We start from the raw sequence: 14,444 nt of genomic DNA, 5'->3' as shown, positions 1-14,444 counted from the left end.
CCCGCCCCCCTGCCATGTTCTGATGCTCCCTCCTAGAACCCAGCTGCCGTGCTGGTGGACACTGGGCCACAGTTGGGGGGGCGCACATGACAGGCGTGTGAGGTGCGTGTGGGGGACGCCATTTAGGGGGCTCCGGGCTGGGCTTTTTTTTTTTTTTAATGTTTCTTTTACTTTATTTTTTAAAAATTTACTTGATAGACAGAGTTCACAAGTAGGAAGAGAGAGGAGGAAGCAGGCTCCCTGCTGAGCAGAGAGCCCAATGCAGGGCTCGATCCCAGGACCCTGAGATCATGACCCAAGCCGAAGGCAGAGGCTTTAACCCACTGAGCCACCCAGGCGCCTCAGGGCTGGGCTCTTCTGAGCGCAGCTTTCCAGTGTCTGGGAGAGGCAGCAGACCTGTGAGCGAAGGAGGCTCGTGTGATCCGGTAGTGGTTGCGTGGGCCACGCCGGAAGCAGGCAAGGGAGGCGGTGAGGAGGGGTTTGTCGGGGGGCGCGTGGGTCCAGTGGGGGTCACCTTGGGCCACATGGCAGGGGTGAAGCAGCAGTGTGGATAAGAGTGGCAACAGAGAGGGGTCTGTGGTGGTTCCGGAGAACAAGCACGTGGGTAGCACATGGGGGTCGTAAGGTGGTCATGTGCAGGGCATGTGAGGGACGTCATGAGGAGGGATTCACGGGGCGGCGGGGGGGCGGGTCATATGTGGAGTTACGTGGGCCACGTGGCAGGGGCGGGGGGCCACGCGGGTGGCATGTGGGGTGTTAGGTGGAGGGCACTCGGGGTTTCTGTGGGGCATACACAGGCACACGGGGGGCATGTAGAGAGGTCGTGGGGAGGGGCTCCGCGCTGAGCACTGTGGCCATGGCTTTGCCCCATGGGAGCAGGAGTGCAGCTGGGCGAGGAGGCCGCAGGGCTGGGGCGGGGACCCCAGACAGCACAGGGCAGAGAAGCCTGTATGGGCCGTGGCTGGATCCTGGCCTGCAGACCCAGGGCTCAGGGGAAAGACTGGTGTTCTCAGTGTTGGGGGCGGTCTGTTACCAGACCGAGTGAGTGGAACACGTGGTTTCCAGTCCTTACCACTTGATGGCACACGGCCTTGCCCCCACTTCGTGGATGAGGAGACACTGGTGGTTGGCGGGCCCAGCTCTGACCCCCCCAGTGGCCACTGGGTGGCACGCACACTGAGACGCCTCCTCCCAGCGGCCGGCAGGCCTCCCTATGGGGTCTGGTGCTCCATCCGACCTCTGTTTGTCTGTCCAGTGACCCTGTTCCCTCTGGGTTTGGGTGGCACAGCATCTCCCGCTGTGATGGCTCCTCGGCCTCTGCGACCCCAGACAGGATGCTCTTCTCGGGGTGGCCCCAGGCCTGGAGTCTAGGGAACCACCTGCCGGTAGGACACAGGAGCCCATCGGACACACCCAGAGGTTGGTCACCGTACAGGTGGTATCGGCATTCCTGGGGGCCTTGGGAGGAACCAGCTCTGCCCGCCTCCGGGAGGTGAGATATGCTTCTGTGGTTTGAGCTGGGGTCTGTGGCGCTCTGGACGGCGACCCTGGTAAACGAACATGTGTGTCTGCTGCTTCATTAGCCGTCCTATTCCGGGACCACCTGTCGGGCAGCCGCAGGTGACCGGCACGGCTTTGAGGACGGCCCCAGCCACGCCGAGCACCTTCTGTCCTTTGTCTCCTGAGAACATTGGTCACAGCCCGCGTGGGGGTGCGGCCCTTGTGTCCGTGCTGCGGGGGCTCTGGGGGCTCTGGGGGCTCAGCCCCTTACTCAGGCCCCTGTGGGCTGCGAGGAGGGTCAGGCCTAGGCCGGGTCTCTGTGCTGTGCCGACCTGAATGTCCACGAAAGCGTTCATCTTCCGATGTTGGCTCCCTGGCAGGGGCGTGGCCAGAGCAGGAGGGACAGACAGGTCCTCTGTCCTCTCAGCAGGCCTGCTTCAGGAGAGGGAGTGTGGCCTTCACCGCCCCCCCCCTCCCTGGCCCGCAGCTGGCCGGCGATCTGCCGTGTCTCCCAGCCCAGGGCAGGCTTGAGCTAGGTGCCTGGTGTCGGCCTGGCTGTGCCTGGGCATGGCTGCTTCCGCCCGCCGGCTGCCCCCCCAGCCCCCCCGCTGGCCCTCCAGCTGAAGCTGCTAAGGGGAGGGAGGGGCTGTGCCCGGCCGTGTCTGTGGCCTGGCTTGCACAGGGCCCAGGATGGGCGGGACTGCCCGGAGGCCTGGCATCACCGGGGCAGCCGTGAGCCCTTGGCCCGCCAGGCTTCAATCCGGCGCCCACGCCCACAGCCTGCGGGAAGTGGACTGTGGTGGGTGCTGGGGAAGCACTCAGGCCGCATCGGGGGCCATCGTGAGTGATGCCGGGGGCTGTCGGGGGCCTGCTGGATGATGGCTTGTAGGTGACCGACCCGCCTGCTGTCCCTGGTGCCCGGCGCCGAGCCACAGGAGGTGGGTCTGTGGTTGGATGAGTCACCGGCCTGTCCTGGCGGTTCCCCTTCATCAGCCAAGGAGGCCGTGCAGCCCCAGGGGCTGTTGGAGGGTTTAGCGAGGTGTGGCCTTCGCCAAGGCCGGGCAGAGTAGTGCTCAGCAGCGCTGCCGTCGGGATGCAGGGAAATGCTCACTGTACACCAGCCACGGAATCCGTGGGAGCACGGACACTCCGCCTCCTCTCTGCGGGGAGGAGGAGGCCGCGTGGCCAGCTTCTGCGTGGCCCTGCCCTCCTCCTGGTCTGCAGGCTTTATGCCACTTCGTGGATGTGCCCTCCCGAAACCCAGGTCCTGGCCACCCCGGAATCACCCTCAAGGTGAGCACGCTGGCGGGTCCAGCCCTTTGCAGCCGCACACCCCCAGGGCCTGGCTGTATTTCCTCCCACGCTAATTTCCCTGCGACACTGTTCCTACTCCCGTTGATTGAACGCTTCTGGGCTGACAGGGGAGAAGATTTGTGGCGCAGCTCATCACGGCCCCAGAGCAGGGCGGGGCGCCGGCAGAGGAGGCCGGGCTGCGGGCATGCTTTATGGCACGGGGGGAAGACAAACATACGCATTTATATGTCACTTGTTGCAATATAAATGCTAACTTGTACTCCTTTCAAAACTTTTAATGAATTGTACACATTCGGAGAGATTTATAGGGTGAGCGGAATGGCACAAAATGTTACTTTTAACATATTTGTCTCTCTGGCAACAACACCAAAAAAAATCTGGAAGATACCGCATTCAGGAATAAATCATAAGTAGACGCATCTTAAAAGAGGTTTATTTGGGTCGTTAATGGTTGATGGGCCCCCCAGGCAGGATCTAAAGTTAAATTATGCAAAATCAAAAACAAACCTTATAATACTTAATCAGACATGCATAAAACTGGCAGGTCCAATAAATTCTCCCAATTAACTTGCTTCAGGTCGTGATTGCACTCACTAATTTAATCAGCCCCAGAGTAATCTGGAGGCCGGGAGCTGATGAGTGAGTGCGGGCGTGTGCACTGCGGGCGAGGGCAGAGCACGGAGGTCGGGGCCACCGAGGAGGGCGCTGTCTCGCACGAGGGCAGCGATTGGCTCACCCGAGGGCCAGCGGCCGGCACTGGGCTCAGAGCCTCACGGGCCTGCCGTCCTGGGAACTCGGCAGTGTCCACCTGGGTCCCTGGGAGGAGCCGGGCCTGGTCATGGCCGTCTGGAGTGAAGTCTGCGCTCGCTCTGCTTGGCTGCACATGCCCCGGGCTCTCCTCAGCTGTGGATACCAGCCCTTCCAGAACGTGCTTGGGATGGTTCTGTCCCTGGCATCTGCCCCAGAGCCTGCCCATTCCAACCTCTGATTCTTGATTAAACGAGGGCTTTGAGAGGCACCGGGTGGCTCAGTCGGTGAAGCATCGGACTCTTCATTTCGGTTCGGGTCATGATCTCAGGGTCATGGGATCGAGCCCCATGTTGGGCTCAGGCCACAGTCTGCTTAAGACTCTCTCTCCCTCCCACTATGCCCCTCCTGCCCGCTGTCTCTCTAAAATAAATAAATATATCTTTACAAAATAACAACTGACGGTTTTGACTCCAGTGTGCTTTGTCCTTCCTGCTGGGGCAGGGAGGGTGGACAGTGACAGGGAGAAGGGCGGGGGAGGAGCCCAAGCCCTCGCCTGGGCCTGCAGGGGGAGGCCGGGCTCTCTGCTCCAGGCCGGGCCCCCACGGTGTCGCACAGCTGAACTCCCAGAGCTCACGCTCTTCTCTGCCAGGCAAAACGCTTCATCCTGTTTTACTGTCAAAGTCGGGGTTCTGTTGCACACCTGGGTTTGCATTCTGTCCTCCCCAACCTTGACCTTACTACGTAATGAGCATTGCTTCATGAATCTGGCCTCCGGTGCTCTGTTATGATGTCATCAGTTCCTCTCTGACCGGACGTGTGTGTCGGTGCCAGTTTTTTGTGCTTATAGATAACACTGCAGCGCACACCCCTGTTTCCTCTGGGCGGATTGCCGGCGGGCTGACCGCGGGAGGCTCCTGACCCCAGCCGCGGAAAGCCCCCCGGCCCACTTGCTGCAGCAGACGACCCAGGGCTGAGGTTCCGTGCTGGGGGCTCCCTGCCCGAGCTCCTGCCCTCACCACCCCTCAGCCGGTCTCCCTGGCACAGACACAGTCTGCGGGATCGCGCCTCCTGTGATTTCCCCCAGCAAGCAGTGAAGGGTGCCCACTGCTCGGAGAGGGGCAGCTGGCTCGTTCTCACCAGTGCGGGTCCGCGAGCAGGCCTGTGCTGATGTCATGCTCAGTCTGGGGGCTCAGGTGCCTCTGGGAGGAGAGGCCCGAGGCCCCGCCGAAAGGGCAGCCTGGCCCCCCCAGCTTAGCACAATAGACGCACCAGATTAATTAGATCGGAGACCGTGAACCCAGAAAGCATCATCCAGACTCGAGTCCCAGATCCTGAAGGATCCACTCCCAGGAAGCCCCAGAAGAGTGGGACCCACCGGCACAGAGGGGAAGGGGGCCCATGTGTGACGGGGCAGAGCTTCTGTTCGGGAAGAGGACCACGTCCTGGGGACGGACAGACAAGGGGACGGCTGCACAACAGGGTGAATGAGCTTCAGACTGCTTCAGACGGGGAATGTTCTGTGTTCCACCACGCTGAGAAGAAAAGGGGCATGCCCAAGGGGCTCAGGTCGTGATCCCGGGGTCCTAGGATCGAGCCCCGCGTCAGGGCTCCACAGTCAGTGGGGAGGCTGCTTCTCCCTCCGCCCCTCCCCCTGCTCATGCTTTCTCTCTCAAATTAATCTTTAAGAAAATAAACACTAAAATTTTTAAATAAGAAAGGGGGGACAGATAAAACCACATTTCCGAGTGCTTTGATATGCAGGAAAAACTCTGGAAGAGTAGGAAGTGTGGGTGAAGCTGGGCTGGAGGGCTCCGGGCGGGCAGGGAGGGGTGATGCGGCTGGATGCCGAGGGGTCTCCAGACTCTGGACCCAGCGCGTGGCCTGGTGCGGGAACCTGCGGTGTTCATGCCTTTCAGGTCACCAACTGTCCTCCCCCATCTCACCCTGCCACCTTCCGGAAGCTTCTGTCCTTCCAAAGGTTTCCTTCCAATGCGCCCTCCTGCAGTTGCTCCCCCTGTGGAAGGAATCTTCTCAAAGACCCCCCGACCCACAGGCTTAGAGGCTCTGCACCCCGGCCACCGCACCCAGGCCACCCCACCCCCAGGAGACCTAGCAGCTGGCGTCTCCCCACCAGGGCCGTGACTTCGAGGTCTTCCTCTTCTGGGGCAAGTCGCCTCATAGAGTTGTCCCTTCAGATCCTTCCAGAGTGAGCTCAAGACCCCTCCTCTTCCAGGAAGCCTTCCTGACTCCCAGGGCTGGACCAAGTGCATGCCTCGGGTGCCTGTCTCAGGACCCCCCCATGGGACTGCCTGCTGGGTGTGAGCTCCTTGCACTCAAGTAGGGCCTGGGTCTGGTTGAGCTGTACGACCCTATGCCCAGCACAGGGGCTTGTCTGGCCAGGGGCAGTCACCTCCCAGAATCCCTAAAAGTGGCATGCTTGACAGCAGTGTTTGTCCCAGTGTCCCAAGGGCATGACTGCTCCCCAGAACCCTCGGTCCTCCTCTGCACCAGGGCTCCCTGATGCCACAATGAGGCTGGCCCTGGCTCCGAGGGTGCTCAGGTTGGGAAGGGTGTGGGTGGACCCTGAGGCAGTAGCCAACCCCACAGCCCAGGGACGGGGGAGAGGGAAGGGCCAGGTGGGAGCACGCTGTGGGCAGGCTGGAGGGCGAGTGAGGGCTTCGCCAGGGGGTCTTCTGGGAGTGCATTTAGGAGGCTTTGCTTTCGGTGTGCTGGGGCCTGGGGCATGCGGGCTGGGTGGGGTCTGTGGGGATGACGTCCTGCAGCGGACCTCGGTGTCACCACGGGCCCCAGGCCTGCCAGCTCCCCAGGGGTTTGGGGGTTGACCAGAAAGAAAGAAATGGTGCTGGACCTCGGGAGGGACAGAAGCCCCGGTCACCACGTCCCTGTGGAGGGAGGCTGGTGCTGAGGGACCCCGAGCCTGTCCAGGTTTCTGTCCAAGGCACCCGCCCTGCCCTGGGTGACGGTCATTGGCCTGTGTCCTCATGGGGCCCCCGGCTCCATGAAGAGGAAGAGCTCTCAGGACTTGGAAGTCGCAGGGCGGAGGCATCATGAGCCGCAGAAGGACACTGGAGTGCGGCTTGTTGACCCTCTGAGGACAGTGGCAGAAACCATGTGTCCTGAACACTGAAAACACTCCTGTCTTCTGTCCACATGAACGCGGTGTCCCCTGAGAAGTGACACTCCCAGCCCTGGTCACTGAGCCCCGATTCCCTGGGCAGGGGTGCTGGGGCCAGACGGACCCCCGGGGCCCCGCTTCGGCGTCTGTGCGGTGGGGTGGGCAGTGCCTCTGACTGGCACAGGTGGGAACCGATGGCACAGATGCACGCGGGGCAGCCCTCGACATCGAGGGAGGGCTGGTCCCACTGCAAGGCCGCTGTCAAGACCATCTGCTGTTGGCACTGGGCCAAGGTCTGCCGTGAACGAGTCTTAACTCTCCTCTGTGCTGGGCTGGCCTCAGAGCTTACCAAATGGCTACTCCCTTCCCTTACCTCCCACCCGAAGAACCTGCTGCTGGCTCCGGGAGCCCCAAACGTTTGCAGGCACAGGACTCGGGTGCTGGATCCAACCTGTCCTGAACGCAGCCCAGGACCAGCACGCCAACCTTGTGTTTGGCTGCTGCCGACACTTCTCAGCTGGGCTCCCCTTTCTGGCTACAGGCTCTGAGCATGTGGTCTGGGTCGGGAGGAACTGTCTCCCTTGCTTCCTGCTCCTAAGGGCATGTGGGCAACCGGCCTGGCATCCTGGGGCAGGCTCCCCCTCATTAAGTGGGGATAACCATCTCGCCCGGTGCTCACTGAGGGGCCTGCCCACTGCTTTCCACGGACCGAGGCCAGGCTGACTGCAGGTCCACCGTTGTCTCACAGTCGATGGTGAAAGGGAATGCACTGTCACCGCCCCGGGGCCCGGGAAGAGGGTCCCACTGCAGGGGCGGCAGCACGGGCCGGCGAGTGTCTCTAAGGAGCAGGTGTCCTGCCCCGCCCCTGCCCCCCCCACTCCCTCCCCCGACCCCCCAGCCAGCGCCGCCACAAGGGAAGGCCCCGGAGAATCCCCGCGGCGTCCCCCAGCGCCCCGCTCCCCGGGCCCGGCGGGTGCGCGAGGCGGCCGGCAGAGGGCGCCCCCGGGCAGGACGCGCTCGCCGGTGTCCGCGATCCGCACGGTCCACGCAGCCTGGGTGCCGGCCGGGTCTCCAGGACGGTGCACCTCCACGCACCCCGGCGCACCTCGGGGCCCTCCTCACCCCAGCTCATCCCTGTCCGGGGCGCCGCTCCGCATTCCGGCTCACCGCGGGGGCACCCCAGCTGCCCTGTCTCCCCCAAGGACCCAGGCGGGTCGCTCCCTCTCGCTGGGCCTCAGTTTCCTCTTGGGGTCAGACGCGTGCGAAGCGGGGCCCGCGCTGCTGCGGCCGCTTCCCGACCGCAAGCTTTCTTGGGGCACCTGGGCGCCCCACTTTAGGGGTGAGCAGAGCTCCGAGCCCAGAAGGGACTCGCACCCCCTGTACATGAGGGTCCCCGAGCACAGCGGGCGGGGGGCTCCGAGGAAAGGGCTGTGCGCCCTGCCCCTGCCCCTCCTGGGATCCCCATTGCCCACCTGACCCGGGCGAGGGGTCGCGTGGGCAAGTCCTGCTCCCGCGCTCCGCCTCCGGCGCTAGGGGGGCGGCCCCGCCCTCCCGCCTGGGTCCTGGGAACCCTGGCCGGTGGCCCGGCCTGGGGCGAGGTGGCAGGACTCCCTCCGTGGCCGAGGCTTGCAGCGCCCAGACCGTCCCCCCAGAGGCCTGCAGGGGGCGCCCGCTGCCTGGCTCCTGGAACAGCGCAGGTGGGCGTGCGGGGCTCAGGTGGGTGGGCGCCTTCAGCAGTGGACGCGCGGGGCCGCAGGTGTCCAGCAGGAACGCAGAGGCAGAGGGCTGGGGTGACTCCCCACCAAGGCCTGGGCTGCGTGGGCTCTGCACGGTGCCTAGGGTCATCTTTTGATCAGCGGCGGAGAGACAGAGAGGGGGGTGGGGAGACACAGAGGGAGACGCTCTCAGAGGGTGGGAGACCCCAATTCACAGGTAAGAAAATGAGGGACGCAAAGTTTGATAAGAACTGTGGCTGCAGTCGGGGCCTCCGATGGGTGCGGAGGCACCAGATGGCTACCAAGGGGACGGGGCGCGGTCAAGGGTCCTGGTTCCAGCAGGTGCTCCCTGGGACTCTTTCCACCCTGGGTGCTGAGCAGGGAGCCCCATGCAGGGCTCGATCCCAGGACCCTGGGATTATGACCTGAGCTGAAGGCAGAGGCTTTCAGCCATTGGGCCCCCCAGGTTCCCCCCCAACACAATTTTTGAGAACACTCTTTAGTTCACAGCAAAACAAACAGAAAGGGGCAGAGGCCCCACACACGCACAGCCTCCGCCATCACCAGCACCCCCGCCGCAGCGGCCCACTTGCTACAGCTGAGGAACCCATGTCAACACGTCATTGTCACCCAGGGTTCACAGGTCACCTTTGTGCTCACTCTTGGCGTGCCATGGTCTGTGGGTTTGGACACACGCACAGGGTCCCGGATCTGCCGTTCGAGATGGGCAGAGTCGTGTCGCTGCCCTGAGAACCCTCCCTGCCTCCCCCCACTCAGGCCTCACTCTCTCATTTTCATTCTCTCCTGGGACGCTGGCCCAGGTGGGGGCCGGGGTGCTCAGTCTTCAGAGGACTAGATGTGGGCTCGGCAGCGGCGAAGGGACCCGTGCCCCAGGGACGGGCCAACCAGGCTGAGGCCTGACAGTGACCTTGGCACGCCGCTGCTGCAGCACTGCCCAGACTCATGCGGGGGACACGCATGTTGCAAGCGTGGCCTAGCCATGCCCTGTGGGCGGCCCAGTGGCCTGTGGTGGTCCCTCGTGCCGGGCTGAGTGGTTTCACTGTCGGGGGCGAAATCGAAGGACCGCGGCAGGGAACACAGTGGCCCCCGGGGGGGCATGGCACCTCTCGACTCTGCCAGGTGCTCAGGGAGAGTCTGCAGGGGGCTGTCCCAGCACTGGGCGGGCAGCTCGGAGGCCACCCAGCCCTTGCCCCAGCTGGCAGGGGTTACCTGCTGGGGTGTCCATGGACTCCCCCAGATGCCCCTGCCTGGCTCACAGGGCTCCCTTCTGTACCCCCACATTCTTGGCAGCCAGTGGACTTCCGTTGAGTGGATGATTGGCTTCCTGCGTGAATCTCCTGGGTGCTTCTGGAAGGCAAGACAAGGGCCCCGCCACAGAGCTGTCAGAGATGCGGGAGATGCGGGTGCTCCCCTGTGTCCCCCCATACCCTCAGGGGCCACTGATCTGCACCCCAGCCCGCACAGGCACGGCACTCTGCCAGGGCTCCCGTCTGAGCCGCCGCAGAACACCTACCTGTCTCACTGGAGCTCCAGGAGACAGCTGGAGGTCCGTCACCCTTTGAGGGGTGCAGCACCGATTCCTGGGCCTGGACTCGAGCGCAGGGGCAGTGGGACGCATTAGCATTGCAGTAGGGTCCCGAGCCCGGTGATCTCAGTGTTTGGGGGTCATTTATGAATTCATCTGTTCGCCGGGGCAAGTCCTTCTGCACGCGGTTGCCATGGCTGCCTGGAGTCGGTGTCTTATTAATTCTGCGTGTTATGCAATAAATACAGATCAGACGATCGCCGTGAAGGTTGTGTTTTTATTATGCAGTTTGGCTCCTGGCGCCAGGGTAGGACGCACACGGTGTCCCGCTGACAGACATCCATCAGGTTCTGGGCACCTGGGCGGGGCGCGGGGAGGTGCTCTGGAGCCCGGAGCCTGAGGACGGGGAGGGACAGGGAGACAGAGCTGCGGGGGAGGGGCTGGAGGTTCCCAGCATCCTCGGCGGGTCTGAAGGGATTCCCACAGCTGGACGGACAGCACTGTCCAGGAGGGAGGCCCTGTCCCCTGTGGGCTGCTTCCGCCGGAGTCACGAGGCACAGGGAGTCGGAATTGCCCCAGAATGCATGGTCCTACCCACCCAGGGGTGTCTGGACTGAAGGGTCCGCTCTATGGCCCTGGGGCTGCCTGAGGCCGGCCATTTTTGCTCCATCTGTCCAGGAGGTGAGGACAGGTCACCAGAAACAGAGCGAGCATCCTGACGTCCGCCTGGTTTCAGGCTGGCTCGGAAGACTGGGGTGGCAGTGTCCAGGACCAGTCCTGGTAGGAGCCCTTTCGGTCAGCCTGGCTGTCTTTGTTGATTTTAGCGTCTGTTGTCTTCACCATCGTGGACACCTGCTTCACACAGTACGTGCCCAGGATGGCCCCGAGCCTGTCCAGCGGCTGAGGCAGACACCATGCCTTTCCCCCGTTCAGTACAAGCACGGAGATGAGAAGTCACAAGCTGAGGACTTCAGAATGATGGGGATTCCCACGCGGTCTATTTAGTGTCCATGCACGGCCCTCACTGGCTCTCCTGTCCAGTCCCTCCCCAGCTTCTGAAGCCAAACTGCCCCTATGGTCCCCCCAGGGCTCTGTCCCCCCAAAGCCTCCCCAGGTCTGTTCCCCTGGCCCCCGGCAGACCAGGCAGCTGCCCCAAACTGCTTGGCTGCCCAGTCGTCCCCATGGTGCTTGGTGCCTAGGGCCAGGCTCCAGGTTGTTTGGGGGCAAGAGAGGGGCAGTACCCAGCATCCGGGTCCCGGCACAGGTGGCAGCCCATCAACTCTGGCTAGGCTGGGTGTTTGCTTCTGTCAACCGCTAAGGTTCAGGGCCAGGAAAGGGTGGGGAGCCCAGGTGGGCAGGGGAGGGAGGCCCAGCCCAGGGCTCCGCTGTGAGCTGTGGGGACAGGGGACCGGCTGGAGTCGGGGTGCCAATGGAGGCCCTGGGGTCACACCTGCCGCAAGAAGAGGCAGAGGGGACTCTGTTGTAGGGTGCCCCGGGGCAAGGAAGAGGGGAGACCCTGGCACCGGGGCGCTGGGTGACCTCAAGCATGTGGCCGGCCCTCGGGGGCCTCTCCTCCTCTGTATAATGGGGCCGTCTCCAGGCTCTCTGTAGCTGGGCCGAAAGTGGCTGGCCTTCTGCAGGGCAGGGTCCCCCCTTCCCTGCCCCAGGCAGCCACCACCCCTGCCGTCGGACAGCCAGACCCGGCAGGCATGTGGGTCATCGACCCCCTCCCGCCAGCGCCCCCGTGGCCTCCCCAGATGCTCCTGGCTCCCCAGGGCCTGATCAGGGCATCGACGGAGCCGTGCTCACCATTTAATTAAGCTTAGTTTAATTAAAAACCTGGGATCCTTTATTAGACTCTGTAATTGATTTAATTTCCTATGGAATTCAAGTGTCAAACACCGCTGCCGTGTGAAGTCCCAGATTCCTGGGGGGGGAGACCAGCGGACGGCCGCACAGCCGGAGCTCCCAGGAGGGAGAGCTCTGCCCCCAGAGCCCGGCAGACAGGCCGCGAGCCGCCCTCCCCCCTCCCTGTCCTTTCCCCTCCCCTTTCCCACGTCCCCCACACAGGCTTTGGGCTTTGTCATTTGCGGATCCCGAGCTGGGGGGTCCTCGCAACCACGAGTTCTCCCTGATGGGGAAGGGAGGCCGCGCCGCTGCTGCCAGCGGGGTCTGGAAACCCTCATTCAAGCTCCTAAGGCGGCTCAGGCCGTGGCATTGCCCCTGGCCTGCGGGGAGACTGGGTCTCCTCCAGGGATTCCAGAAGACGGTGACCCGTGTTCTGACTTGGTGAGCCTCTGGATGGGGAATTCCTGCCGACCTGCCCTTCACGCCCCCGCCCAGTGGATGGGACGGGCGTGAGCCTGGGGGTGGGGGTTGGACAACCAGCTCGCGTGGACTGTCCCCTGCCCTGCCACAGATCCCCTGAGGGCAGAGTGCCCAGTGTTGGCAGCACTGGGAAGCGGGGTACACGGAAGAGAGGCCAGGGCTTGCACGCAGAGAACGTTCCCTCCTCTGTCTCCCGAGAACGCCGTCACCCGCAGCAGGAGTTATGGGCCTCGAGGTCACCTGTGAGATTAAAATCCCTGAACATCTGGGGGTGTTGTGGGCGGTGACTTTTCATTATTTGAAGCCACGGAGGGACTGGGCATCCTTCTGATCCATCTACGATGGCGACCTTGGACCCCTGGGTCCTCCCAGGCCAGAGAGCAGCTCTGGAGAGGGGCCTTTCTCATCCTGGATTGGGGTGCATCTTGGGAACACCTTCAAAATTTTTTTTTTAATTTTATTTATTTGAGGGAGAGAGAGAGCATAAGCAGGGGGAGCAGCAGAGGGGGAGGAAAAAAGTAGGCTTCCTGCTGAGCCGGGAACCCAATGCAGGACCCTGAGATCGTGGCCTGAGCCGAAGGCGGACACTTCACCCACTGAGCCCCCCAGGCGCCCTCATCTTCACCTTTTTTTAAGTGCTCAGCCACTGTCAAGCACACTCACGCCACCGTGCAGCCATCCTGTCCCTCCACCCGTCCCCTGGGCTCTCCACCTGCCCACACTGAGCCTCTAACCCCATGGAACACGGTCCCTCCCACTCCCCGTGTCTGTGGGTCCGACTCCCCTCGGGCCTCCTGGGATCGAATCCTTTGGGATCAGTCCTTCTGTGCTGGGCTGACCTCACCCTGCACCCCGCCCTCCAGGTCCATCTGCAGTGTAGCTAGTGTCTTTCTGGGGTGATAAAAATGTTCTCCTGCTGACCTTGGCGATGGTCGCACACATCCACGGATATACTGAAAACCACTGAGTTGCGCACCGCAGCGGGGTGAATTATAAAGGAGGGAAGGCTGTCTGCCTGCCTCCGGCCCCGTCCTGCGAGGGGCTGGTCTTTAGAAACCAGAGGTCCTGGGTTTTCTAGCTAGTTCCATCGGCGGAGGCACGCACGAGGCTCTCCCGTGATGAGAAGCTTCTAGGGACTCTGGACGCCGAGGACCAAGCCGGCCTTGCTCCCAGCTGAGACCTGCCCTGCTCTGGCGCGACCCCTCTCCGTCTCTGTCCCTGACCCCTCTGCGTCCAGGCACCCTCAGCGCCGGGCAGCTCTGGCCTCCCCAGCAGCACAGGGAGCCTTCCTGTCACTTGTCACAGTGGGTCCTGCTGTCACATGGTCCCAGTCCACTGCCCCCGCGTGGCACTCACAGCCCAACGGGCCCCATCTGCTCAGGGGCAGGTGAGCAGGCAGATGGGAGCCCTGGGGCTTGGCCGTGCCCAGCTTGGCCGGACCTCCTCCTGGTGCATCTATGCCAGGCTGTCCCCACGCACGCCAGGGCAGAGGTGGCCTCGCGCCGTTGGCACCATCTGCAGAGCTCGAGGGCATCCCAGGAGCTGAGAATCACAAACCACTTGCTTCGCTTGCTCGAATGTGCGTCCTGATTTCCAAGTAAAGACTCCTCATCGGCGCGGAGGGCTGAAGACACAGGTCCAGCCCCGCCGCTCCCGGCCCCACACGTCCTGCACTGCCTTCCCCCGCTGGCCCCACGGTGGGTCCCGGTGAGGTCGGAGGCAGCCCAGAGGACCATCGTCCACCCGTGAGCGCCGGGGCCCTTCCCCCAGGCCGAGTCCCAGTTGCAATTTATTCTGCCTGTTTGTCCTCGCAATGCGACGGGCTGGGCCGTGCCCCACGCGTATTGATTTTGCTCTGTTTTACTGGTTTTAACTTAATGACTAGGAACCCCAAACAAATAAAATTTCCTTTAAAAACTCAGGGAGATCAATGAGGGGGACTGGAATCACTATTCTACGAGCTGAAGGGACAGTCCCCCGGGGCCACGCGGTCCCCTGGGAATCAGGAGGACGTCCTGCCGTGGGGGCAGGGCCTGTATGCCTGGGTCCTCGTGAAGCAGGGCTCTCACCACTTGGAAGCCTGTCCAGGTCGTAAAACAGAACATCTAAACGTTATTCATGTTTCCAAGCCTCCCGGCAGCCTTTACCCTCAGTG

General features: G+C 62.9%; 1 protein-coding gene across 1 annotated transcript in view; it reads left to right on the top strand.

Moving 5' to 3' along the window:
• Positions 1–14,444, top strand: part of KCNT1 (potassium sodium-activated channel subfamily T member 1) — a 299,723-nt gene that overhangs the window by 260,394 nt on the left and 24,885 nt on the right. The gene's annotated exons all lie outside the window — the stretch shown is intronic.

The sequence above is a fragment of the Mustela nivalis genome, assembly GCF_964662115.1.
Source record: "Mustela nivalis genome assembly, chromosome: 13".
Lineage (NCBI taxonomy): Eukaryota > Metazoa > Chordata > Mammalia > Carnivora > Mustelidae > Mustela > Mustela nivalis.
Note: the sequence above shows the minus strand (reverse complement) of the source record. Positions and strands in the feature narration are given on the sequence as shown.